Source organism: Schistocerca nitens, chromosome 2 (genome assembly GCF_023898315.1).
Source record: "Schistocerca nitens isolate TAMUIC-IGC-003100 chromosome 2, iqSchNite1.1, whole genome shotgun sequence".
NCBI classification, from domain to species: domain Eukaryota; kingdom Metazoa; phylum Arthropoda; class Insecta; order Orthoptera; family Acrididae; genus Schistocerca; species Schistocerca nitens.
Genome location: NC_064615.1, coordinates 743042696 through 743069027, shown reverse-complemented (window position 1 = coordinate 743069027; position 26332 = coordinate 743042696).

The following is a 26332-nucleotide window of genomic DNA, read 5'->3' as shown; positions in this document are numbered from 1 at the left end:
ACATCTTCTTTGATAACGGAAGTGGTGAAATGCTAACATTGTGATGGTGCATAGTGCCTGAAAGTGTGTGAACAACAAACTAGTTGCAAGGGTTTCAGATACACTACAAACAGTATCACTGTTAATTCAAAGATCTGAATCATCCCTGAAGAACTGAGGATAGTGCGAACCCTTTGGTTTGTAAACTAGTACCCCTGAATTTACTTTTATTGAGTTTATTGATGTGTGACATTGTTAGTATTTTTGAACAGTAATGAACATCTTGAATCACAAATATCTGTAGCTCTTGGACAAAAACTATCAGTAGAACGAAAACAACACGCTTCATCAAAGCGAAAATAAAAACAAGCAAAGATGATTATTTACAAATGCTGGAAACTAGCAATGTCACCAACGTATATAATATGCCCCAAATAGAATCGCTGAAAGCAAAAATTTTCCAGTTGTATGCGAAATACTTATGGTTTTCTACTATATAATTTAAATAATGGGAGTGTGGCAGTATACATGACTGTGACTCTGAAATTTAGTATCTAGTGGTCTAAACCCAATGTAGTACATATCAGTGTAATGATGAAAGACTATAGAATTTTAAAAAAGTAATAAAAATTTGATTTTTCCATTATTCAACAGTACCCTGTGTCCTTAATGTCCCTGGACTTTCATCCGTGGGGAAAGTAAAAAAGGACCTACAAAGAAACAGCAACGACTCCCAAAGTCATGAAATTCGATAATATGCGCCAGTACTGCTATAAGGGCAATAAAAACTTGATTCTAATATTTCATAATTATTGACCGAATTTAAAACTGTAAAATGTTGTCATAATATACTCCTTAATAACTTATACTCCTGTGTTAAAAGTTTAACACAAAAAGTCAGGTATTACAGTAAGAAACTGTTAAGTATGGAGGCAAAATAGCTCGCGGCTCGAAATTACGCAGACTTGATTTATATAGTATTGGAAAATAAGAGCAATTAGAGACTTCCAGCAAACTAAACAAAGAATTAAAAATTTTTCGCAACTTCTTCTCACTGACTGCCCCCACAAATTGATTAAAGGAAAAAAAGTTTATTGCCTTCAACATTTTCGCTGTTCATGCAGTAAAACTACTGCGTCAAGCAAGACTCTTTAAACTTATTACTTGTTTACTACTTACTATATTCGAAACATATTTTCCAGAGAGTATTCCCATTTACCGTTGAATGTACCTGCAATTATATAATTGCACCGCGCATAATTTAGGAGATATAACGTCATAAACATTGAGGTGCATGAAAAAATATCTTTTTTATAAAGCCCATGCGGTGTCTGGTAATAAAACGCACTTACCAAGTTCCAACAAATTTTAACATAAATTTAGAACCTTATGTCGCTTACATGCCTAATGCCAAATATTCAACACATTAATTTATTTACACAGTAATCAGCATTTAAAGCTGTTTTATACATGGGAGTTCGATTTTTCAGAGAATCGGAAATTTACTGGTTGTAAGTTTTGATTGGCTTTGTAGCATTTGTCAGTGTTCAAGGTCAACATTTTGCGAACTTGATTTGGTAGTCATAATAATAAACAGACGAACCATACATGAGTTTGGTGTTTGTTTACATTTGGTACAGTAGGGCAGTCGTTTGCGGGACGTCTTCTCCTGACGGAGGGGCAGCGTTTTGCGGCGGTGTTGCGTTGTTAATACTTGACCAAGTTCCACAGGTATGTTATGTCGCAGAAGTGATCTTCAAAGGCTGTTTCCTATGCCGCGTAAGAAAGTGTGTAGCTCCGTTAAAAAATAAAGGCTTTGTCATAATTCGCAGCTGTAAACGTGGAAAGTTACTTGCGTATGTCAGAAATATCGTCACGTCGTCCGCTGTGACTTAGCGAAGCTCGCACCTCGAAATATTTAGTCGCTGTGGGCATATTTAGGGTGGCTTCCTTTAGGTGCTTCACCACCCTACCCTGTAGAATCACAAAGCTATACCAATAGGCCCAGTCCCCGTTCCTCGGTTGAGTCAATTTAGGTGGTTTCCTTACGCGATCACTTTTCTGAACGTCTGCCATTTCGCACGCGAGCAACGATTGAAAGAAAAGGTCGTAGTATGGTCGTTCAGAAGACAGAAAACAGTATTTCGGACTTCTCTGTTCATACTCAGTTTCAATTCCACCGCGCGAGCAGATGGACGACTTTGATCTGTTTACTAACTCTGTGTAAGACCAATACTTCGTTACACACCAACATAACTGTGCTTTCGAATCTATTGAAAACTTCCTATACTGTGCGAGGTGCCGGGGCTAGCTGTGTATTTAACACTAAATTCTTCTAGAATCTTCATATGTAAATGATGCTCTAAGCCCCCCCCCCCCCTATTCTAACTCCGACTTTTGTGGTTGCACATGGATTAAGATGAAACGCGAACTGACTGTAATCGACCTTGCAAGTGGAGTAGAAAAGAGTTTGGCACCTGCAATAATTTAATTGGATAGAAATTAAGGAAAGTTTCATTAACGTAGTGAGAAATGAAAGGGTTGCTCTACCGATTAACAGAATGAAAGTTCTGTCCAAAATAACAATTTGATTTATTATGACTAAACTCAAAATAATAAACAAAACACATGAAACATTTACAATACATCAAATTGGATACTCAAATAAATGCTGTGAAGGTGAAGTTGTCCGTAAACTAGCTTGTGACGTTTATGACCAAGTGATATGTGGAGCCAATTCCTTGCAACTCAAATCTCTAGAGGAACACCCAGCCAACCCAACATTAATTGCTGTTACAGTGGTGAGAACTCAGACAATGAACACCCAAGACAGAACCACGTAAGAAAAAGACGGGAACAGGCGCGCTTTGCTGAGCTCTGACTATCGCAGAGCAAAATTCCCTAATCTGCCGGTGCTGCGGACATACATTACCAAGCTGTCTTCGTAACTGCAAGGACACGATCTGGCGTACCGGAAGCGATGGCTGGATGCTTCGACGTCCAGTCGTGGTGATGATAATGTCACGAGTATAGCCCGAAACAAATTATCCTGGTCTGGTTGTTCCAGACTAAAGACTTCCTATCAATACAAATCCGCCTCTGAGGGAGACGAAGAAGGCTCGCCACACAATCACTGACGGTACAGTGATTGATTGTAACAAGTGAAGTCACACAGTAACTCCAATACAGTCAACTTGAGCCAAAACTGCTCAAGACAGACAACATAGGGCCGCTTGTACGCAAAACGCTCAATTGCCAACTGTACTCGGAAAGTTACGTTGAAGTCGAAACTTCAGCAAATTCGTCAAACAGTTACAATTAAATAAAAGTATATTAGACAGCCAACGGAAGGCAGGCTGTCCAAAGCAGCGAGAGCTCAGTCTTGTAACCTACTCCGACCGAAAGGCGAGAGCCGACCCTCGCAAGAGCACCCGTACAAACCGAACACCGAACATTCCCGCCCCCTCGACAGTGGCCGTGGTTAAACGTTCCATCAGCAACTCGAAAACCGGCGGAAAATTCCAATCTATTGCCGAAGCACTACCATTCCACCAATGGAGATTCTAGGCGCCAATTTCTGCGCCGATTTTGCTACGTCACGGAGCTATGCCCTGAGCAAGCCAATCACAGTTATGATTTTGCAGAAAACGCGGGAATTTTCCCGCCAAGACTGACTGGGAACACAAGTCATTCCCACGCCTCGCTGGTCGCCCGCCAGAAAGTGTTTTCACTAAGTTTCTGCGAAGTAACGGAATCTTTAGCCCAGCCGCCCCTTCCGCCCCTTCTGGGCGTGTCGCTCCCGCTCTTATGACAATGTCGGCGTCTGGAAAGCATCCACTCAACTCCCTCACACCTGTCGGCTTAACCCTTTCAAGCTCAGCAGAACTCGCCTGTCACTGGACCACCCGGGTGACGAGAGACGCTGCGTGGAAAGTCCGCGTGTGAAGGAATAGCAACTTTTCACCGCATTGCAATTAGAGAGGAAAATCGAATTACTCAGAGTAAGATAGAAATATGAGAGGGGCCTCATGCCACCTCTCAACTGTTTCCTTATGCTCGTTCGGCTTTTATTTGTCAACAACATATGGGTGAATACCGATCGAACAGAGCGAGGTGGCGCAGTGAGTAACACACTGGACTCGCACTGGGCAGGATGTCAGTTCAAACCCGCGTCCGGCCATCCAGATTTAGGTTTTCCGTGATTTTCTTACATTGCTCCAGGCAAATGCCGAGATGGTTCCTCTGAAAAGGCACGACCGATTTCCTTCCCCTTCCCCGACACCATCCGAGCTTGTGCTCCGTATCTAATGACCTCGATGTCGACGAGACGTTAAACCCAGTCTTCCTTCCTTTAGGAACCATCGAAATGGCACTGTGGTTAACGCACAGTGCTTGTGTTCAGTAGGAGCGGAATTCCTATCTCCTTCTGGACATACACGTTCCGGTTTTACGTGGGTTTTAGATCACCTGCAGCGATTAACAGCATTATTTCGATGGAAAGGCAAAAACACCCTGGCTATGCCCTGCCCCAGGTCTGTCCATATTGTGCTAGTGTGCCACCTTTAATGAACACGTTACCGACAGCACGTTTCCACCCTGAACTTTCTTCTTCTCTTTTCCCTGTTGGTCAGCTCTAAACATGGGCCACACACACTAAGGCAGATTTCTTATTTGGTGGGTTCAAGTATTTAACAAACATATCTTTTTCGCAGACACTCTACAAATCCCCAGTATCTGAAGCACCCAATGAAACCTGCCATTTGCTTTACCATTATCCGAGGAAACTCTGAAAATGAACAGTTGCGAGCATTAATCCTCAGTGTCCACCCGTGTTGCGGAACTTAGATTAGTTCAAGCTTTGGAACTCGCCCGGATAGCCGAGCGCGTTGCGGGACACGGAGAGGTGGGTTGGCTGCGGATCGAATCCACCTGGCAGAGCCCGGCGAACTAGCGACGGGGTCCGGTGTGCCGTCCAGCCTGGAAGTGGTTTTTATGTGGTTTTCCATATCGACAGGGATAAACACCGAGCTGATCCTCAGTCCCGCCTCAGTTACGCGATTCGCAAAAACATTGGAAACCGTTATCATGGCTAACCACACGAAGTACAAAAGATGTAGACAGAAGGGGTACACGGATTCTTACCTGGTAGGGAGCTGGCAGTAGCTTTAAAATGCATTTGGGAGCGGCGATTCCATCATAATAATTGGTTGCATAAAGAGTACAGGAATGGGTGGTTGGAGGGAATTTCAAGTTTTGTAGACCTGTATATGTGTATACATACGTCCTTTGATCTGTAAATTCTACTCGTTACATTAATTCTGGTTACTTTGAAAGAAGGGAGGAAGGCGTAGATTTAACGTTCCGTCGATTACAGTGGCATTACAGATAGGGCAGGGACGCAGATTGGGGAAGAATGTGGAAGGAACTCGGCTGTGTTCTTTTCAAAGGATCCCTCTCGGTATTTTCCTTAAACTACTTAGGGAAACCATTGAAAACCCAAATTTGAATTACCAGACCGGGATTTGAACTGCCGTCCCCCTAAATGTGAATTCTATATTTCGATCACTGTGCTACCTCACTCGTTCCGGCAATTAGGATGTCAAATTTTCCTTCAGCCTTCATTGTCATTATTTATTTTTTCTGATGCGTGGTTTAGTTATCACTAGATGAAATGGTCTCTGCATCTTTATACCCTCTTCAAAAGCAAGTACGTTTGCATATGTACGAAAGGCCAATTTCCTTCCTCATCCCATTTAAACTCGAGTTTGTCCTCCGATTCTTATAATCTAGACACTAAACTCATCTCTTCCTTCTTTTCCTTCCCATCAGAAGACCTACATGTATTATTGTGGTGTAGAACAACTTGTGCACTTCATTGTGTAAGAATGCATTCGGTTTAGTATGGTGAAGGAAGTCCATAATTTTGCGGGGGAGGGGGGGGGGGGGGCGAGGAGCACCAAATGTGAACAACGCCCAAGCAAATGTATAAATGTATGTGAGCTTCGCAGCTATTGTACCGAGTTCAAGCTGATTTTTACCATGCAACTCCTTCAGTTCTGTCCGCAGCTCGTGGTCATGCGGTAGCGTTCTCGCTTCCCACGCCCGGGTTCCCGGGTTCGATTCCCGGCGGGGTCAGGGATTTTCTCTGCCTCGTGATGACTGGGTGTTGTGTGCTGTCCTTAGGTTAGTTAGGTTTAAGTAGTTCTAAGTTCTAGGGGACTGATGACCATAGACGTTAAGTCCCATAGTGCTCAGAGCCATTTGAACCATCCTTCAGTTGTGGAAGCCTACAGACATTTTTAAGTCCACCTCCGTAGCTGAGTGTTCCCAGCATTGTAGCTCAGCGTGTACAGAGGGTTAGTCAGCCTCTGTAGTATATATAAAAAAATAGCTGAATGAAGTTTTCAAAGATGAGATTACGAAAAATGACGAAGAAACAGGTAGATGGAACGATTTAAAGAAGTGGTCAGTATAGATGGCTGCCATGCAGAGGGTTCCAGGTTCCACTGCTGGTACTGCCAAGGATGTTTCCTTGGCAGAAGGACTGGCACGGGTCGTACTCAGCCTCGCGATGCCAATTTAAGAGCTACTTGATAGAGAAGTAGCGGCTACAAGTTCTGCAAAATCTACAAGACGGCAGGGAAAGCGATGTGCTGACCACATGCCCCTCCATACGGCATCCACATGTCGCCACATGACCGAGGATGACACGGCGGTCGGTAGCCATCTTAGGACACTGAGGGCATAGACCAGGAGATCGTTTTTTTTTACAGACAGTTTTACGCCATTCGTGCAGTTTTCATTTTTTAATATATTCCCTAATTTATATTAATTCTGTTTTTAACATATTTTAATTCACAGTGAATATATTTTGATTTCGCTTTGGCGCTGAAGGCCACGCTGTCGTCTGCTTCTGACTCTAGCAATAGGAGTACCAGCGTGCTGAAATTCACTGTTTTATCGGAGACGAGATAAAATTTTCCTCGACCCAAAAGGATGTCTGAACACTGCTGGTCCTTGGCAGGCCTAGTGCTATGGTGGTGATATGTCTAAATATGGGAGGAACTACTGTTTAACATGGACTTCGAGCTACTGAGCGATTCTGTTAGTTCCTTATACAGGGTGTTTCAAAAATGACCGGTATATTTGAAACGGCAATAAAAAATAAACGAGCAGCGATAGAAATACACCGTTTGTTGCAATATGCTTGGGACAACAGTACATTTTCAGGCAGACAAACTTTCGAAATTACAGTAGTTACAATTTTCAACAACAGATGGCGCTGCGGTCTGGGAAACTCTATAGTACGATATTTTCCACATATCCACCATGCGTAGCAATAATATGGCGTAGTCTCTGAATGAAATTACCCGAAACTTTTGACAACGTGTCTGGCGGAATGGCTTCACATGCAGATGAGATGTACTGCTTCAGCTGTTCAATTGTTTCTGAATTCTGGCGGTACACCTGGTCTTTCAAGTGTCCCCACAGAAAGAAGTCACAGGGGTTCATGTCTGGCGAATAGGGAGGCCAATCCACGCCGCCTCCTGTATGTTTCGGATAGCCCAAAGCAATCACACGATCATCGAAATATTCATTCAGGAAATTAAAGACGTCGGCCGTGCGATGTGGCCGGGCACCATCTTGCATAAACCACGAGGTGTTCGCAGTGTCGTCTAAGGCAGTTTGTACCGCCACAAATTCACGAAGAATGTCCAGATAGCGTGATGCAGTAATCGTTTCGGATCTGAAAAATGGGCCAATGATTCCTTTGGAAGAAATGGCGGCCCAGACCGGTACTTTTTGAGGATGCAGGGACGATGGGACTGCAACATGGGGCTTTTCGGTTCCCCATATGCGCCAGTTCTGTTTATTGACGAAGCCGTCCAGGTAAAAATAAGCTTCGTCAGTAAACCAAATGCTGCCCACATGCATATCGCCGTCATCAATCCTGTGCACTATATCGTTAGCGAATGTCTCTCGTGCAGCAATGGTAGCGGCGCTGAGGGGTTGCCGCGTTTGAATTTTGTATGGATAGAGGTGTAAACTCTGGCGCATGAGACGATACGTGGACGTTGGCGTCATTTGGACCGCAGCTGCAACACGGCGAACGGAAACCCGAGGCCGCTGTTGGATCACCTGCTGCACTAGCTGCGCGTTGCCCTCTGTGGTTGCCGTACGCTGTCGCCCTACCTTTCCAGCACGTTCATCCGTCACGTTCCCAGTCCGTTGAAATTTTTCAAACAGATCCTTTATTGTATCGCTTTTCGGTCCTTTGGTTACATTAAACCTCCGTTGAAAACTTCGTCTTGTTGCAACAACACTGTGTTCTAGGCGGTGGAATTCCAACACCAGAAAAATCCTCTGTTCTAAGGAATAAACCATGTTGTCTACAGCACACGTGCACGTTGTGAACAGCACACGCTTACAGCAGAAAGACGACGTACAGAATGGCGCACCCACAGACTGCGTTGTCTTCTATATCTTTCACATCACTTGCAGCGCCATCTGTTGTTGAAAATTGTAACTACTGTAATTTCGAAAGTTTGTCTGTCTGAAAATGTACTGTTGTCCCAAGCATATTGCAACAAACGGTGTATTTCTATCACTGCTCGTTTAGTTTTTATTGCCGTTTCAAATATACCGGTCATTTTTGAAACACCCTGTACATGGGAACCCAAACTCCACTGAGAAAACTTCGGAAGCTGTTCAGGAATATTATCTAGTATTTTGGTATAAGGGTGTAGGGAGAGGCAATTGACCCTAAACACAAACATATGTAAAGTATTGCGAATACATAGATAGAAAGATACGATACTGTATGGTTACACTATTACAGCCCAAACACTGGAAGTAGTTACTTCCATAAAATATCTATAGGCATACGCACGGGACGGTCTGAAGCGAAACGACTACACAAAAAAAGTCTTGGGTGAGGCAGATGCCAGACTGGTATTCGTTTGAAGAATCATCATGCAATGTAATCCATCAATAAAGAAGGAACCTTGCAATACACTAATTCGGCCTATACTTGATTATTGCTCGTCAGCCTGGGTTCCGTACCGGATAGTCCTGATAGAGGAAACAGAGACTATCCAAAAAAGAATAGCACTTTTCATTACAGTTTCATTTACGAAGCGTGAAAGGATCACGGAGATGCTGCGCCTTCTCCTGCAGCAGACGCTGCAAGAGAGGCGTTTTGCATCAAGGCGTGGTTTTATGTAAAAGTTCTGAGAGCGTACGTTCCTGGAAGAATCAACCAATGTATACTTGCTGGAAGAGACAACCAATATTCTGCTTCCTCCTATAATTATCGCGCGAAAAGAGCATAAAGATAAAATCAGAAAGATTCGAGTCCATACAATTGCTTACCCGCGAATCATTCACGACTGGAACAGGAAAATGGGGATGTGGCGCTGGTACACACAGTACCCTCCGTCACACACTGTGAGATGGCTAGCAGAGTATTGATGTAGATATAGAAGAGACCCATGGTCTCCCGTCATCCGTTGCAGATTAACTGCACTTCGTTTGATTCATTAGTCACATTTATCGTTCCACCTGATGGTACTGAAATTATCTGTACGATAGGGCAAATGTGGACGATATACTCTGTGTCATATTCGGAAACCAACTTGTTCCAATCACTCATTGTACTCTTCTATATCTACATCTACATGATTATTCTGCAATTCACATTTAAGTGCTTGGCAGAGGGTTCATCGAACCACAATCATACTATCTCCCTGCCATTCCACTCCCGAACAGCGCGCGGGAAAAACGAACACCTAAACCTTTCTCTCCTTCGCTATAAATCTTACATTCATACCACTCAATTTTGTCTCGGGTTTGTTTTCCGGCAGTGTCGTACTTTAACAGTGATACACAGCCGCGAGTTGGTCGGTACGTATCACAGTAGTGGTTAACTAAATGCAATGGAAGAGCAATAAAACGACGCTATGCGGAACTGTTCACACAGAGACGGCAACCAAATCACAGTAGGCGTACGTTTGCATCTGAGGGATACTGCATTATTTAATGTTTTGTGTTGTACGTTTGGGTGATTGCTTACAGACTTTTTCACTGTGATGAAGATATTTTTACAGAAACAAACGTTGCTGGGGTAACAGATCGAATAAGACATAATTATGTTATTACTCCATAACGAACTACTTACTGTATATAAAAGGTCTGTTATGCAGTAATACTCAGAAAATATCCTTGAACAACTCGGAAATTTTGTTATTACAGTTCGGGTACACCCTGCATATAATTCATTGTCAAAAATGAAACAAGCGACAAGCGACAGTAAAAATCCTAGGACAGACTGATGGTTGAAACCTTTCGACGTGTGATCCGACACCGAGCTATACACGTTGTTATGTTATTTGCAAAAATAAAGATCTAAAACTGTGTAGAGCTACAGGTCTATTCGCTGGCAATGTCGGTGATCGAACTCATGTGGTTCACATTCAGGAAGGTGCAGGGGGGGAAGGTAAAGGAGTGGAACTGGTTTTGATTTATTACTGAGTTAGCATGGTCTCAATCAAAATGCATATGTATATGTGTTGCATATGTACAACAGAATGCAGTCTAGGCTGAATCACTTGTGGAGGGCGTGTTGTATAATGGGAAGTCTTTTGTAAACAATAGGTTGTTTTGTGACTTACAAGAGATTACATATATCTCTTTCAAGTCAACTGCTGCAACGAAAATGAATGAGGATGGTTCTACGTGCCTTACGGGTGATATAAAGGCGAGGTACTTTATGAATCAAAGTCGTAATTATCTATCATCCCAAGAGAAGATGCAAAAGTATTCCGTTCTTAAGTGCCTCATCAGAAGGGGGTGCGTTCAACAAAATGGATTAATGTCGACGTGTCGTTCACACTACAAACCGAAATTAGTCGAGCCTCAGGAATAACAAGCAACACAGTCATCTGCCCGCCCTGTTAGCCCTGCGATCTAACGCACTGCTTTCCGGGCGGGAAGATGTGCCGGTCCTCGGCATGAATCCGCCCGCGAGGTCCGGTGTGCTGGCCAGTCTGTGGATGGTTTTTAAGGCGGTTTTCCATGTGCCTTGGCGAATGCGGGCTAGTTCCCTTTATTCCGCCTCAGTTACACTATGTCGGCGATTGCTGCGCAAACCGTTTCTCCACCTACGTGTACACCATACTCTACCACGTAGACATTGGGGTTACACTCGTCTGGTGTGAGACGTTCCCGGGAGGAGGGTCACTGGGGGCCGAACCGCACAATAACCCTGGGTTCATGGGTTCGGTGTGGGGCGGCGGCGGGGTGTGTGGACTGCTGTGGCCTGATGTGGGGTTGTGTATCACTGAAGACTACGATGGGGACGAAGCCTCTCCGTCGTTTCTAGGTCCCCAGTTCCATACAATACAAAAACACAGTCATCTACCAAAGGGAAGGAGATTAATGAGAAAGCTGCTGTGAAACAGCAAGCTCAGTGTAGCGGTCAATTTAACAACTTGCTACTTGCTTCATGACTGTCAAACATGAAAATGAAACAGTAGCCCCTGTCCTTTAATTCCTAAAGGGAATGAGCCTCGTCATCTAATTAGCATGACATATTCCAATGAGCAATTGGATTAGTGACAGCTGTCTAGTACTGTGTAGCCCCCGTTTCACCATGTTGACAATGGCGACACGTCGTGAGACGCAACCGCTGGGGAGCCATGCTGGTCCATGACTGCTGAACCTACAGACACTAGTTAGAGCTGGGAACAAGACGCCCACGTCTCACTCGGTGGCATCCATACAGGCTACTCCGTAATGATTGCCGCATGAACACATGCATGTTCCTCATACCATCCTGGCTCAATGCGAGAACGATAGGGCGGCACATCGGCTTGATGAAGATACAGTTCGCCTACGGCGTCGTGTGAGGGAACAAATGAATCCACATGAAGATACGATGATACAGTACGTTCTTATTCCGGATTTAGGGAAAAAAGCCTGATAATTAGGTCAGGGCAGTGTAGAAGATGTCGAATTGAGCAAAATTTTATAGATAGCTCTAAGTAGGAAATACACTGTTGTTAAGTTAAGAACATAAAACGACAGCTAATCAGCGACGAGACCAGCTAACGCCTGTTGTGCTAGAGAGCCAAGTTACTAATTGAATAAGCTGTATAGTTAAAGCCGAGCAAACTTTAAATTCCTACCACATGTTTGATGCAAATTTTCTGTGGTGTTTACCGGTAAATCAATTAAGTTAAAAGTACCGAAATGCCATTTGTTTGTTAAGATAAAAAGATGTCCTGCAGAATCAGAACTGCAATAATATAGTCGAAGTGTGGTACTGTAAGGTGCAATGTTATCTATATCTATACTAATAATAAATCTGTAAAACTGTCGTGTCTGTTTTACCACTCTCCTCCAAAACTACTAGACGAATTTTCACACGGTTTTCGCAGGTAAGTTGAGCATAGCTTGGGACACAGTATAGGCTTTACATCGTAATTGGAGTTTTATTCATACTAATCCATACCCATACTAATATTACACATGCGAAAGTAACTCTGTCTGTAACATTTTATCGACCAACACGCTGAACCGATTTCGATAAAATTTGATATGGAGATAGCTTAAACCCTGAAGAAGAACATAGGCTACTTTACAGAGTGTAGTACAAGCTACTCACTGATGTGAAGAATGTTAAGCGAATTAGGGAAAATATTCACCCTTTGAAAACGTTACTTATTCTTTGACTTTTGAACTTAATTATAACTTAACTCATGAGGCTACTTTTCTGTAATGTATACTACGAGGTGTCATCTCTGGGACCGCTATCTTCAAACCAATATTTAAAGCACAGACCATTGGAAAATTTTAATTTTGTTACATAACATTCATGTTCACAGTTATTTAAGCGTTTTTAACTGATTTTATTCCATTAAATAGAGCTTGGAGTATTTTACTTTTTATCATGAAAATCACATACTTTTTTGCTTTTACTATAGTAGGCCTACACATAAACGAACTGTTACAGAACTGACTTTTAAGTTCTGAAAAATTATAGTATCTCTGTAGCAGGTAAATTTCATATATAACTAAATTCTGAGGTTTAAACTAGTACAAAAAAACTGAACACGACAGTCACAAATAGCAAGTGTGCAAATTGACTTTCAATGCTTGGCTCTACATCTTTCTTTACCACAACTCGGAACACCCAGAACACATCTGATTTTAACTAACACCTTAAAGATTTTATCGGAGAAACAGAAAGGTCCTCATCACGGCCGTCCTGAAGATCTTATATTAAATGATCCTCCTGTTCGTTAGCAGAACCGTGATTACTGGCTATTGAAAAATCATTTCGTCTTATTTGTCTATTTCTTGTTCTACATGACTGACATATCCTCTCTCCATCGACTAACAGTTCTCCAAACTTAGGATGTGTAAAACTGCCTCATTCCTGCAAACACATTTTGTCCTGTACTGACAAAAACAGGTACACTGTTCACGAGGTGTGGTCTATAAGGCCCCAATACGTGTCAACGACAAACAGATCTAGTGATAATGCAACTACCAATACAACATTGTAGGGTTGACAATTCAAGGAGGGTGGGGAGGGAGATATAGAAGCAATCCACCAGAATTAACGTTGAATACCGAGTTAAAAATATTCACGTGCTCTGAGAGACCACACCTATTTAGTTAAGGGTTATATTTGTGAAAATGCTATATGCGTGCGTGATATGATTCAAAGTAATGAATACAATGCTTATACGATCTTCAAAGCGTTCAATCCATACTTTAACACTATTTGTTGCATTATATAATGTGCAGCTGCATATGATGTCGCATCGTACGTTGGGACAGCTGGGGAAAGGGAGAGTGGGGAGCACATTACAGGTTATACTTACCCGAACAGGCAGACGCGTGAGAGTAGTAGATATTATAGCACTTACAATACCTAACTTACCACCATCACTCATCATAACAGAACTGCTGCCGGCCGGAGTAGTCGAGCGGTTCTAGGCACTACAGTCTGGAAACGAGCGACCACTACGGTCGCAGGTTCGAATCCTGCCTCGGGCGTGGATGTGTGTGATGTCCTTAGGTTAGTTAGGTTTAAGTAGTTCTAAGTTCTAGGGGACTGATGACCTCAGATGTTAAGTCCCATAGTGCTCAGAGCCATTTGAACAAAACTGCGACAGATGCATCACATGTTTTCAGATTAATTTTTATCAATATATAAACACTTAAACTGAAATTAATTTAGGCGAGATTGGTGGTTTGAACATTGTATATTGTTCCAGAAATTATTGTATTACAAAAAACTTCATAACAAAGGAACTTTCTTATGATATACAATGGCTTATAAATTTCAAGAAAATATTAAATGGGTGACAAGTAGCTGCAGAAGGGAGGGACAGATGGTCAGTTGCAAAAGGCACTGAAAATGACATTCACTTTGGTTTTTGTATTTCAGGTTTATTTTTAAATCGTCCAACAAACAACACGCTCTCGTAGAGTGCAAGCATGGTTCATGAAGCCATCTATAACATGCTACACATTGAATCCAATCAGAAGACGACGTTTCTTGATAAACTTCAAGTCACTCTACACATTCGTTTTCTTCAAAATTTAATTCATCAGAGGAGCTATTGTGTAGGGAAATATCATTATCTTCTTCTGAAATTGTATTTTCAAACATACGCTTCTTCGGCGTCTTTTTTTTCTTCTGGTTTTGGGGATTTAATTTCTTTTAGCTGTTACATCATTTTTATGCACAGTCTTTTCGTTTCGTCTTTCCTTCAGCGATTTTCTTTCTTTTTGTTGCTATAAACTCGTCGCATGTTAGGATCATTGTTAACTGCTTTCTTTTGTATTTACTTCTCTGAGGTAGTGCAGAAACAGGTGAAATCTGTACCAGCAATTTTAATGGAGTTTCTTCATGAGGAGTCACTGAGTTGTCATTTACACTGCAATTCCCTTGTGCAGCTGGTCGAAAAATAGCCAAATTTGTGCAATATTTGCGAGTAAAAGGGTTTCCTGTTAACAAAATTTGTTTCAGGCGTTGATGTTGTTGGCTGATCTGGAGTCAAAACATTTGTGAGACATATTCAGTAGTTGGGAATTCAGTCTCATTATTATTAATGTGTGAAAATAATGCATGGTTAGGATAATTCCAGTGGCTCTAAATCTGGATACACCAATCTGGACAGTTGCAGCAAAAGTCCATAGTTTGAAGAGCAACTCTCCAAACTACTGCCTTGTAATTCTTATGTCCTTACTTGCATTAGCTACAATCCATGAATGACATGCCTATTTAAATTAAGATTTAGCGGCGTAAAAAATGACCGGTCTAATGCCTGTACAAAGTGTGTCGTTTGACTAGGCAAACGAACTATCGACACTTTGTTTTCAACAGCTAGATTCAGAAAGATGACAGAATTTATATGAGAGGGATGACCATCTAGCAGAAGCAGAGCAGGGCTAGGTGCCTTCTTTCTAGGAAGGAAATGGGTTTTGAAACAGTCCACGATAATACCAGTGTTACCATAAGTGGATTGTCTTCTGATAATAACAACTGATCCTGGAGGCATGTTATCTTCAGCGTCTTGTTTTTTATTTACCCCTTTGTAAATGCAGTAAGATGATAAGAAATTTCTCTCACCATTAAAGCAGGCAATAACTATTACTGTCTCACCTTTTCCAGCAGAAGTAATAACATGGACATCTCTGCTTCCTTTAGCCGCTACAACCTTCCCATGCTCATTGTTTAACTGTAGACCAGGTTCGTCCACGTTATAGATACTAATTGGTTTAACCAAAAGCCCGTTTTCTGCCAATGTTTTTGTCAATAGATCTAAGCAAGAATTGACTTCGTCTCTTTTCATTCCAGTCGCTTTGGCAACAGAAAGCCGCTGCGCTTGTCTGGTGCTTAAGTCTGCATTGCGTTTTAAAAATGAGAGAAGCCAATCTTTCCCTGCACGTTTCTTTTCTTGATTGAATTTATTTTTCAGTCCCATCTGATCAGCTAAATTGAAAGCTATTTGCCCGAAGTCTGACGGTTTGGGAGCAATTTCTTTACATGGGCAACTAATTTCGTTTCTGCATTTTCATCCAAGTATGATGATGGTCCATACCCTGTTTTCTTGAAATTGCACTTAGCAAGTCTTTGTTCGTTGTGGTATATGTTTCATTCGAGAGAGGCCGTGAGACTAGTCGAAAGTAAAGCTAAAAGCATTGGCGTTGCAAGCATCGCGGCATCAGTTCCACAGTAAGGGTGCCTCATCTGTCCATTTTCAAAGGATCAGATTTCCTTGACTTACCTTTGTGTCGAAATTCTGATTTCTTAAATTTATACTTAATTTTCCACTCCTGAAGTACAAAATCTTGCGAGTAAACTGATCTCCCAACGGTTACAACAACGAGAGTCGCACGCACAAAAACGTCTACTAAGGAATTTCTTGGAAGTGTGGGTCAGTCCCCCGCGTCATCTGTCACGCTTTTATCTTATGTGAGTGCAGCTGTGGGTAGCAGCTAGTTAATAATAAATCTTATTAAGCCACATGTTCATATTTCAGCTGATACACGGAAACCAAGAATGAAAGTTAGGCGGGTGATGGAGCCCCTTAAGGAAATAGCGTACAGGGCTGGAAAGAAATCCAACGTACACTCGGTTTGTCTGCCGGGGGGCTTCATCCAAGATGTAGAGGCGGCCTTGCCTGCGGCTATCGAGCGTACGGGGTGCAGTCGTCTGCAAGTAGTTGCTCACGTCGGCACCAATGATGCCTGTCGCTTGGGTTCTGAGGCGATCCTCAGTTTGCACAGGAGGCTGGCGGATTTGGTGAAGACCGCTGGCCTCGCACACGGGGTACAAGCAGAGCTCTCTATTTGCAGAGTGGATCGGGGTCCTTTGGTTTGGAGCCGAGTGGAGGGTCTCAACCAGAGGCTTCGTCGACTCTGTGACGGTCTTGGCTGCAGATTTCTAGACTTGCGCTATTGGGTTGGGAATTGTAGGACGCCCCTAGATAGGTCAGGGGTGCACTACACAAAGGAAGCGGCTACTCGGGTAGCAGAGTACTTGTGGCGTGCACATGGTTTTTTTTTTAGGCTAGGCAGTAGTGCGAGGTGTCCTACTGAACACTCACCAGTCGATGTGCAGGCAGGGAAATCAGGACGCGCTCACTGTAAAGACACTTCAGCTGTCAAGATATTAGAATTAAATTTTCAGAGTGTTCGGAATAAAGTTACTGAATTTACTGCCCTCCAGGAAGAGTGTGGCGCGCAAATTATTCTCGGGACTGAGACCTGGCTGAACCCTGAGATAGGAAGTTCTGAAATATTTAGTGAGGGTTGGAACGTGTATCGGAAAGACAGATTAGACACCGTAGGAGGTGGTGTCTTCATTGTAGTTGACAAAAATATTGTGTCTACTGAGGTCGAAGTAGAGTGTGATTGTGAAGTTATCTGGACACGTTTACAGGGCTAGGAGAAATAAAGTGAATTGTGGGGTGTTATTATCGGCCACCAGGTGCCACCGTGACAGTTCTGGAATCATTCAAAGGGAGTCTACATTCTGTATCGCAGAAGTACCCGGATCATGCTATATTAGTCGGAGGCGACTTCAACCTACCTAATATAGATTGGGATGTCTATGGATTCATTACAGGTGGTACAGACAAGCCGTCGTGTGAATTACTTTTGAACACACTATCCGAAAACTGTCTTGAGCCGCTAAATCGACAGCCAACGCGTAATGGAAATATTTTAGATCTGGTAGCCACGAACAGACCAGACCTCATAGACGGTGTCAGTCTTGAGACAGTGATCATGATGTTGTCATTACGACTATGGTTACGAAAGTTAAAAAGTCGGTCAAGAAGGCTAGGAGAGTATTCTTACTAGAAAGAGCAGATAAGCAGTTGTTAGCATCCCACTTAGTAAATGAATCGAGTTCATTTGCTTCCGGTATGATGGACGTGGAAGAATTATGGGCAAATTTTAAACACATTGTAAATCACGCATTGGACAAGTATGTGCCGAAAAAGTGGGTTACGGACGGAAAAGACCCACCGTGGTTTAACAGCGCAATTCGGAGAATACTCAGGAAGCAAAGGCAGTTGCACTCGCGGTACAAGAAAGAACGGGAGAATGAAGACAGGCAAAAGTTAGTAGAGATCCGTGCTGCTGTAAAAAGAGCGATGCGCGAAGCATTCAACCACTACCACCGTCATAACTTAGCAAAGGATCCTGCTGAAAACCCAAGGAAATTCTGGTCTTACGTAAAATCGGTAAGCGGGTCGAAGGCTTCCATCCAGTCACTCACTGATCAGTCTGGCCTGGCAACGGAAGACAGCAAAACGAAAGCTGAAATTTTAAATTTAGCATTTGAGAAATCTTTAACGCAGGAGGATCGTACAAACATACCGCCGTTTGAGTCTCGTACAGATTCCCGTATGGAGGACATAGTGATAGACATCCCTGGGGTTGTTAAGCAACTGAATGGGTTGAAAATAAATAAATCGCCAGGTCCTGATGGGATTCCAACTCGGTTTTACAGAGAGTACTCTATTGCATTGGCTCCTTGCTTAGCTTGCATTTATTGCGAATCTCTTGCCCAACGTAACGTCCCGAGCGACTGGAAAAAAGAGCAGGTGACGCCTGTATATAAGAAGGGCAGAAGGACGGATCCTCAAAATTACAGACCAATATCCTTAACATCGGTTTGTTGCAGGATTTCTCGAACATATTCTCATTTCGAATATAATGAATTTCCTTGAGACAGAGAAGTTGCTGTCCGTGGCTTTAGAAAGCATCGCTCCTGCGAAACGCAACTCGCCCTTTTTTCACATGATATCTTGCGAACCATGGATGAAGGGTATCAGACGGATGCCATATTCCTCGTCTTCCGGAAAGCGTTTGACTCGGTGCCCCACTGCAGACTCCTAACTGAGATACGAGCAAATGGGATTGGTTCCCAAGTATGTGAATGGCTCGAAGACTTCTTAAGTAATAGAACCCAGTACGTTGTCCTCGATGGTGAGTGTTCATCAGTGGTGAGGGTATCATCTGGAGTGCCCCAGGGAAGTGTGGTAGGTCCGCTGTTGTTTTCTATCTACATAAATGATCTTTTGGATAGGGTGGATAGCAATGTGCGGCTGTTTGCTGATGATGCTGTGGTGTACGGGAAGGTGTCGTCGTTGAGTGACTGTAGGAGGATACAAGATGACTTGGACAGGATTTGTGATTGGTGTAAAGAATGGCAGCTAACTCTAAATATAGATAATGTAAATTAATGCAGATGAATAGGAAAAAGAATCCTGTAATGTTTGAATACTCCATTAGTAGTGTAGCGCTTGACACAGTCACGTCGATTAAATATTTGTGCGTAACATTGCACAGCGATATGAAGTGGGACAAGCATGTAATGGCAGTTGTGGGGAAGGCGGATAGTCGTCTTCGGTTCATTGGTAGAATTTTGGGAAGATGTGGTTCATCTGCAAAGGATACCGCTTATAAAACACTAATACGACCTATTCTTGAGTACTGCTCGAGCGTTTGGGATCCCTATCAGGTCGGATTGAGGGAGGACATAGAAGCAATTCAGAGGCGGGCTGCTAGATTTGTTACTGGTAGGTTTGATCATCACGCGAGTGTTACGGAAATGCTTAAGGAACTCGGGTGGGAGTCTCCAGAGGAAAGGAGGCATTCTTTTCGTGAATCGCTACAGAGGAAATTTAGAGAACCAGCATTTGAGGCTGACTGCAGTAAAATTTTACTGCCGCCAACTTACATTTCGCGGAAAGACCACAAAGATAAGATAAGAGGGATTAGGACTCATACAGAGGCATATAGGCAGTCATTTTTCCCTCGTTCTGTTTGGGACTGGAACAGGGAGGGAAGATGCTAGTTGTGGTACGAGGTACCCTCCGCCACGCACCGTATGGTGGATTGCGGAGTATGTATGTAGATGTAGATGTAGATGAAATTTTATACTAGCAAGCACGGCGTATTAGCAACTGTGAGCTAAGATAATGGTGATAAAGAAACAAATCAAATTTTAGACCGTCATTTTTCCCTGTATTGCGTTTTACATCAATTGCTCGAAATTCCTTTCTCCAATATCACTAAAAAGTTGGTATAATCAAAGAAATTATTGACGCACCTTCGAAAATTCTTGGCATGTTATTAGACCGCTAGACATAACCAGGCACATTCGCTTAACGCACAAGCTTTCTCGTGCTTGTTGCTGATTGGGTGTCGCTTCATGGCATAGCCCCGAAACCCTGCATTTCTTAACTATGATTACATGTAAAATGCTCAGTTCGACATCCCCTCGCTGCTCTTACCCTGTTATCAGGTCGTTTTTGTCCATTCAGTATAGTTCGCCGATGAGAGACTTGAAACTCCTTTTACCCCTGCAGAAACCTACTACACAAGAATACGTCCATCAATCTACGTGAATGGTACCTTGTCAGCAAGCAGAATGTATTGCTTCATGTAGTTTAAAAATGGTTAAAATGGCTCTGAGCACTATGGGACTTAACATCTGAGATCATCAGTCCTAACTAAACTAAGGACTTCACACACATCCATGTCCGAGGCAGGATTCGAACCTGCGACCGTAGCGGTCGCTTCATGTAGTTGCTGTCATGGCCGTACAATACCTTCGAGGTGTACTAGCGTTTACTGCCTCTCATTAGTCCAGGCGACCATTTTCATGCATCAAGTGTTCAACGGTGGTGTCCCTGTGCCAGTGCTAATATCGATGGCCCACGATATTTTTGAGCAAAGATGTCGTTAGAACTTTGTTGATTTTGACGCGGCTGCTATCCCATAACCAAGCTTCGTCTACTAACGGTATGTCAAAAGATCAATGTTTAATCGATTTGAGTACAGGAGTTTCCGATGTGTCGAGCATTGGCAGTATATTTGGGAGCCCAGCAAGACGAAAGGAGAAATTGTATGACATACACTGCTTGATAGTTGCTGAGGAACGACTGACACTTGCTACGGAACAACGGTCAGTTGCTACGGAACAACCGACAATTGCTATGGAAAACCCGACCAAAGATAGTAAAAGGAAATGTAGAGGCCGGGACGTGTTAACTGCAGCGAATCCTGATCACGAATAGTCTGTATGCATTTGACAGTTATGCAATATGGTGTGTGACGAAGGCTGTTGTGGAATCAATTAGTGCGATTCCGCGTAGCATGGCAACATCTCTGGAAGACATCATTTGAGTGCTTATGGTCGTGGACGAGCAGTTGTACGGCTCGAAGGCAGTCAAGTGCCCTACTGTGGCCAGAGTAATGGAAGTGACCAAAAGTGTCATCTTGCTATCAGAAAAGGCCACTGAAGGTGGAAATGCCATGCGAAAGCATGCCAGTGGCCGTAGATGGTCCACCACGCCACAAGAGGATCGATATATAGCCCCAGTGGTGAAAAGGAGCAGACATCTCACTCCTAGACAGATCACTGCAGACCTTAAACTGTTATTGGTGGACGTGTCTGTACCACAGCGATTTCGTGGCGATTAAATCAGACTGGTTTGTATGCTCGGAAGCCTGTTAAATTCATCCCACTTCAACCACGTCGTCATCGAAAAACAGTTCGTTGGTGTAGGGAGGATGTAGGCTGGGTCAGTAACAGTGGTCTAAAGTGATGTCCTTTGACAAATCCGTTTCACTGTGGCAAGTGAAACGCTGGTAAGTATGGAGAAAGGGGAAACACTTTACACACCACAGAATGTTCATGATTGTCATCGCTATGGCCTAGGCGTTGTATTGGTGGTACACATTATGCACAATGGCCAAACATCGCTGCATATCTTAGCGCGAGATACTGTTACAGCACAGCAGTATTGCAGGGAGATTATTCTAGATCATGTCCTTCTGTTTAGTGGTGCAGTAAGTCCTGAATTTCTGTTTATGGACGACAGTGCCCGTCCACACAGGACCGCTGAGGTGTCGGGCACACTGGAAAGTGGAGATATTGAACGTATGGAATGACTGCGTACTCCACTGACCTAAACCGTATGGAGCATGCCTGGGACGCTCTTGGCAGATGTGTTTCTCAACGAACACCCCTTCATCGAAGGGTGCAAGAACTTAAAATCGCCTTAAGAGAGTAGTGAGACAATATCCCCCAAGGACGACGTCCCACAGTTTGACAGCCAGAATGAATAACAGGTGCAAAATATGCATTAGTGCCCGAAGAGGGCATATTCTTTACCGAGAGCCCTATATCGACCTTAATGCCGGGGGTCTGCCCTGTGTCAGACATGAAAGTTATTTGTCTCTGTTATCCTGCTTTCGCACCTAGTAAAATCTGTACCATTTTCCGATATAAATATACCACTCTACCTCTGTTACACATGTACTACGTTTCATGTCGTCCATCATTGCCTGTGATTTTTGCTGTGCAATAATGTATGTGTTCTGTAGCAACTGTCGAGCAGTGTACTTTAAGCTATCCACCGAAAAAGCAGTACCATGAACTGCAAGCTACCGTCACATATCGTTAGGGCGTACCATAACGCTATCTTTAATGCCATACTTGTCTTCGCAGCCAGTTTAAGGGAGCATCGGCTGCGATTCGAGAACTACAGATTCATTCTGAAATGACCACAGAGGAGCGTAGGGGCCTACTCCTCAGGCTGACTGGGGCCATACTGATTGTACTGGAGATCCTACATTCAAGTACGATAAAGAACAGCGTGCTGCAGGTTAATTCGAGGCAGACTCGACCGAATGCAAGTGATTAAACGAGTAAATACTGTTAGGCGTTTGTATAACTTTTTCTCAAGATTCAAAACCAGACTGCGATCGCACCTGCGATAGCACAGCTACGGGAGAGGTGCAGTTCATTACTGGACATGATCCTCACCCCAACCTCCTGCACAGAAAAGGGAGAAGGCAACAGCTCTAAGCGAATGCAGAGAAATAAGAACGCCTGAACGTACTACTTCATAGTTATTTACACCAAATATGGGAAACGGACTGGATGATTTGAACTTGGGCGTAACTGATCAAGATACCGAAGTATAGAAGTTACTTTACTTCTAAGGAAAATCAAGAGCATTGTAGTATGAGTTTTATAATAGGTAAAGTAGGGATATCGATGCCAAAGTACGGGACAAATATTTGATAACTAAATGACACACTGTCAAAGAGGTTTGAAGCGTATGTGTACAATAAGAATAGCAGTAGCAGAACCACGTCGAAAATGAGTTCAGCGAGGGAGCAATGAGGAGGACAGCTCATCGCTCATCGTAAGTTCGGATAAAAAAGATAGTAAGTGAGAATGGAATACTGATTAGTGAGTTAATTACTGGTGTAATGTGTACATTTGTTATAAACTACACTTTTTAAAAAATGGGAACACATATGTTAATACAGGTGCTCGAGCGCTCCCTATACATGTAGGATCATTTGACAGGGATAAACATTCATATACAGAACACATTCAGTAATCATAAGCAATTCCAAGATTGCTGATTACTATTGTAGAAGAATAGGGTCAGAGGGTCCTTTGGCGGTGATCTTTTCTTTCAGTTCTACTTCAGTCTTCTTGCTTTCTTTTATTTCTGTATTTTTCTATTATAAAGTAGTATAATTTAGCTGTAGATGTTTAATATAATATAATATGATATAATAATATACTCAGTGCTACACTGACATAACTATAGAAGCTGCAGAAGACAACGACCTACCTTAAAATCAGAATAGGGCGACGTCTGATCTAATAGCAATAAATAAATAAATGGCCCCGATCAGATGGCCGAATAGCGCCTTGCCCATCCTGTGTCCAGTTGCCTCTCAGGCAGCCAGTGCAAGGGTCGCAGCATCTCAGATACGTGCACGCGGAACTGTTCTGTTCTCCGTGAGGCAAACTCTATCTCCAATAAAGCGAACAGTTTTGTTCACAAATGTATTTCTATGTGCAAGCATTAATTTGTATGCAGAACAAAAGAATGGTTCAAATGGCTCTGAGCACTACGGGACTTAACATCTGAGGTCATCAGTCCCCTATAACTTAGAACTACTTAAACCTAACTAACCTAAGGACATCACACACATCCATGCCCAAGGCAAGATTCGAACCTGCGACCGTAGCAGTCGCGCGGTTCCTGACTGAAGCGCCTAGAACCGCTTGGCCACCGCGGCCGGCGTATGCAGAACAGCTATAGTTTCTACCGTTCGTGACACGTCACTGAACATTGCGAAGATATTGCAATAGACGTTCGTCCGTGGCCTGGGAACGGATTCTCCTCTCAGGAAGTCAGTGTTTACGGCACATCTTCGACTATACTCTGAAAGCTACCTTGCGATGTGTGGTCGAGAGGACTTCTGGTACCACTTCCAATTTTCTCCCCTCCTTATCAAATTCTGATTGGTTCGCGGGAAAAACGATTGTTGATATGCCAGCGTATGAGCTGCAATTTCCCTGATTTTCAGGTTACGACACGTAGAAGGAAGTAATACAACGTCTGACTGTTTATGAAAACTACGCTATCGGAATTTCATTGATGAGTATTTCTGTGACACATTCGCATTTACTAGACGCCCAGGCAGTTTCTAATCATTTTACTGTCGTAATTGTGAAGCGGAATCGTCTTTTTACCATTCTCAATACCAGTGATAAATAATGGTGTAGTAACATCGTGATCGCTGACATCTATCCATATTTACTTTTCCTTCAAAAGAATCCTCAATCGTGTACCCAGGACGTGCCGTATGTTCAATGTTGGTATGACCACGTTTTAATTCATGGAGCCAGTACTTGTTTGAAGACTCTTTGAACTTCCCTCACCCCAGTTACTATCTGGATCACAGTACAAGTTTTAAAATGAAAATGTTTTTGCACTACAAAACACTCGTTTTATACGATAAACTTGACATCGATCACGTTATACAGGTGTCAACTAACAGATGCACGTTGCATCTGCTTCTTAATTAGAACAAAACCGCCACGGCATCAACAATATCCACTGTTTCGTATAAATGTACCGCACTTAATAACCCACCTCCATAGTTCAGCCATAATATTTCTTTGTTCCTTCTCCCCTGTTGCTTCTGCACTGCAGTTTAAGGATTAGACACAACCTGTTGTAATCATTCTTTGACCATCCTAATTTAGTGATAAATATTGTCCCCCCCCCCCCCCCCTAAATGCTCTCTCTCGTTATTGTTTCCTCGTGCTACTCTCCTCAGTTACCTTGCTAGATGCTACTCCTAACTTCCCTACTTTGCTAAAATGTCAATGGTAGTGAGCATACGTTCTTCCTTCTCTCATTAACGATGCGAGCAGCTACATGGCACCTCTTTTAATTTTAGTAGGCATCCTACAATTCACTTATGAAAGGCAAGTTTTTGCATCAGAACCATATCGGGAAGAGTAACGGATGCGGGTGAGGAGGAGCATATGCATATCATAGCTCTTTCATCGGAGGCACTGTGCCAATAAGGGAGCCAGCAAGTTAGCGGGGAGATGATGCTAATCTGGATTTCCAACTGGTATACGCATACGGTAGCTGTCCCTCGCTCGAAAACTGGCTCAACCACATCGTTACCCCCTCCCGTTTTCTTCACACCCATGTGAACCAAGGTGATATCTGAATGGCAGACCAACGATGCACAGCACCGTGCCTGACACACTACGGGTGTTGGAGTCACCACGCCGAACCGATGCCAAGGGAGGAGAATGTACAAGTATGTCACTCTGACAGATGTACTCTGACCTCCATTTCCATCTAAATTTCATGAATATCAGCCACAAGTCGCTGATAAGGAGAGTGGCAACTCATATCAGATAAAAAGAATATTTAAGGCTGAAAATCATACACAGAGTAACATATTAGCGTTTATTTTGTTAGGAACCTATATCTGGCATGTAGAATCATCATCACATATCAGCTGACGTCCATAAAGATGCCAATATGTAATGGTAATATCCTATAAAACACAGCCATCTTCCATAGAAAGAAGACGAGTCGATTTGTGGAGCTAGTAGCACACCACGCCTGTACTCACAAAAGAGAATAGAAATTTACATGGATAGTACCTACCATCTATTTTACGGCACAATGAGCTGAATGTGCAAAACAGTTTTTTACGATGTCGCGACTCCTACCCAAACTATTAGTTACTAGTTAGTCCTTTGCCCGTGTTTCTCAGAAGCACTTTGATAAACTTTTGAGGATTTTTTCCTTACTTTTGTAAGAGTTTTAAGCAAGACTCAGCTTTGATATTCGTTTTAGGATACGCATGACGAACTGAACATGTTTCTTCCATGTCATATTATTTAACCATGCTGGTATCATAGTGAAAACATTATGGACCCTAACGCCCAGATCTCTTGCGCTCGGAACTC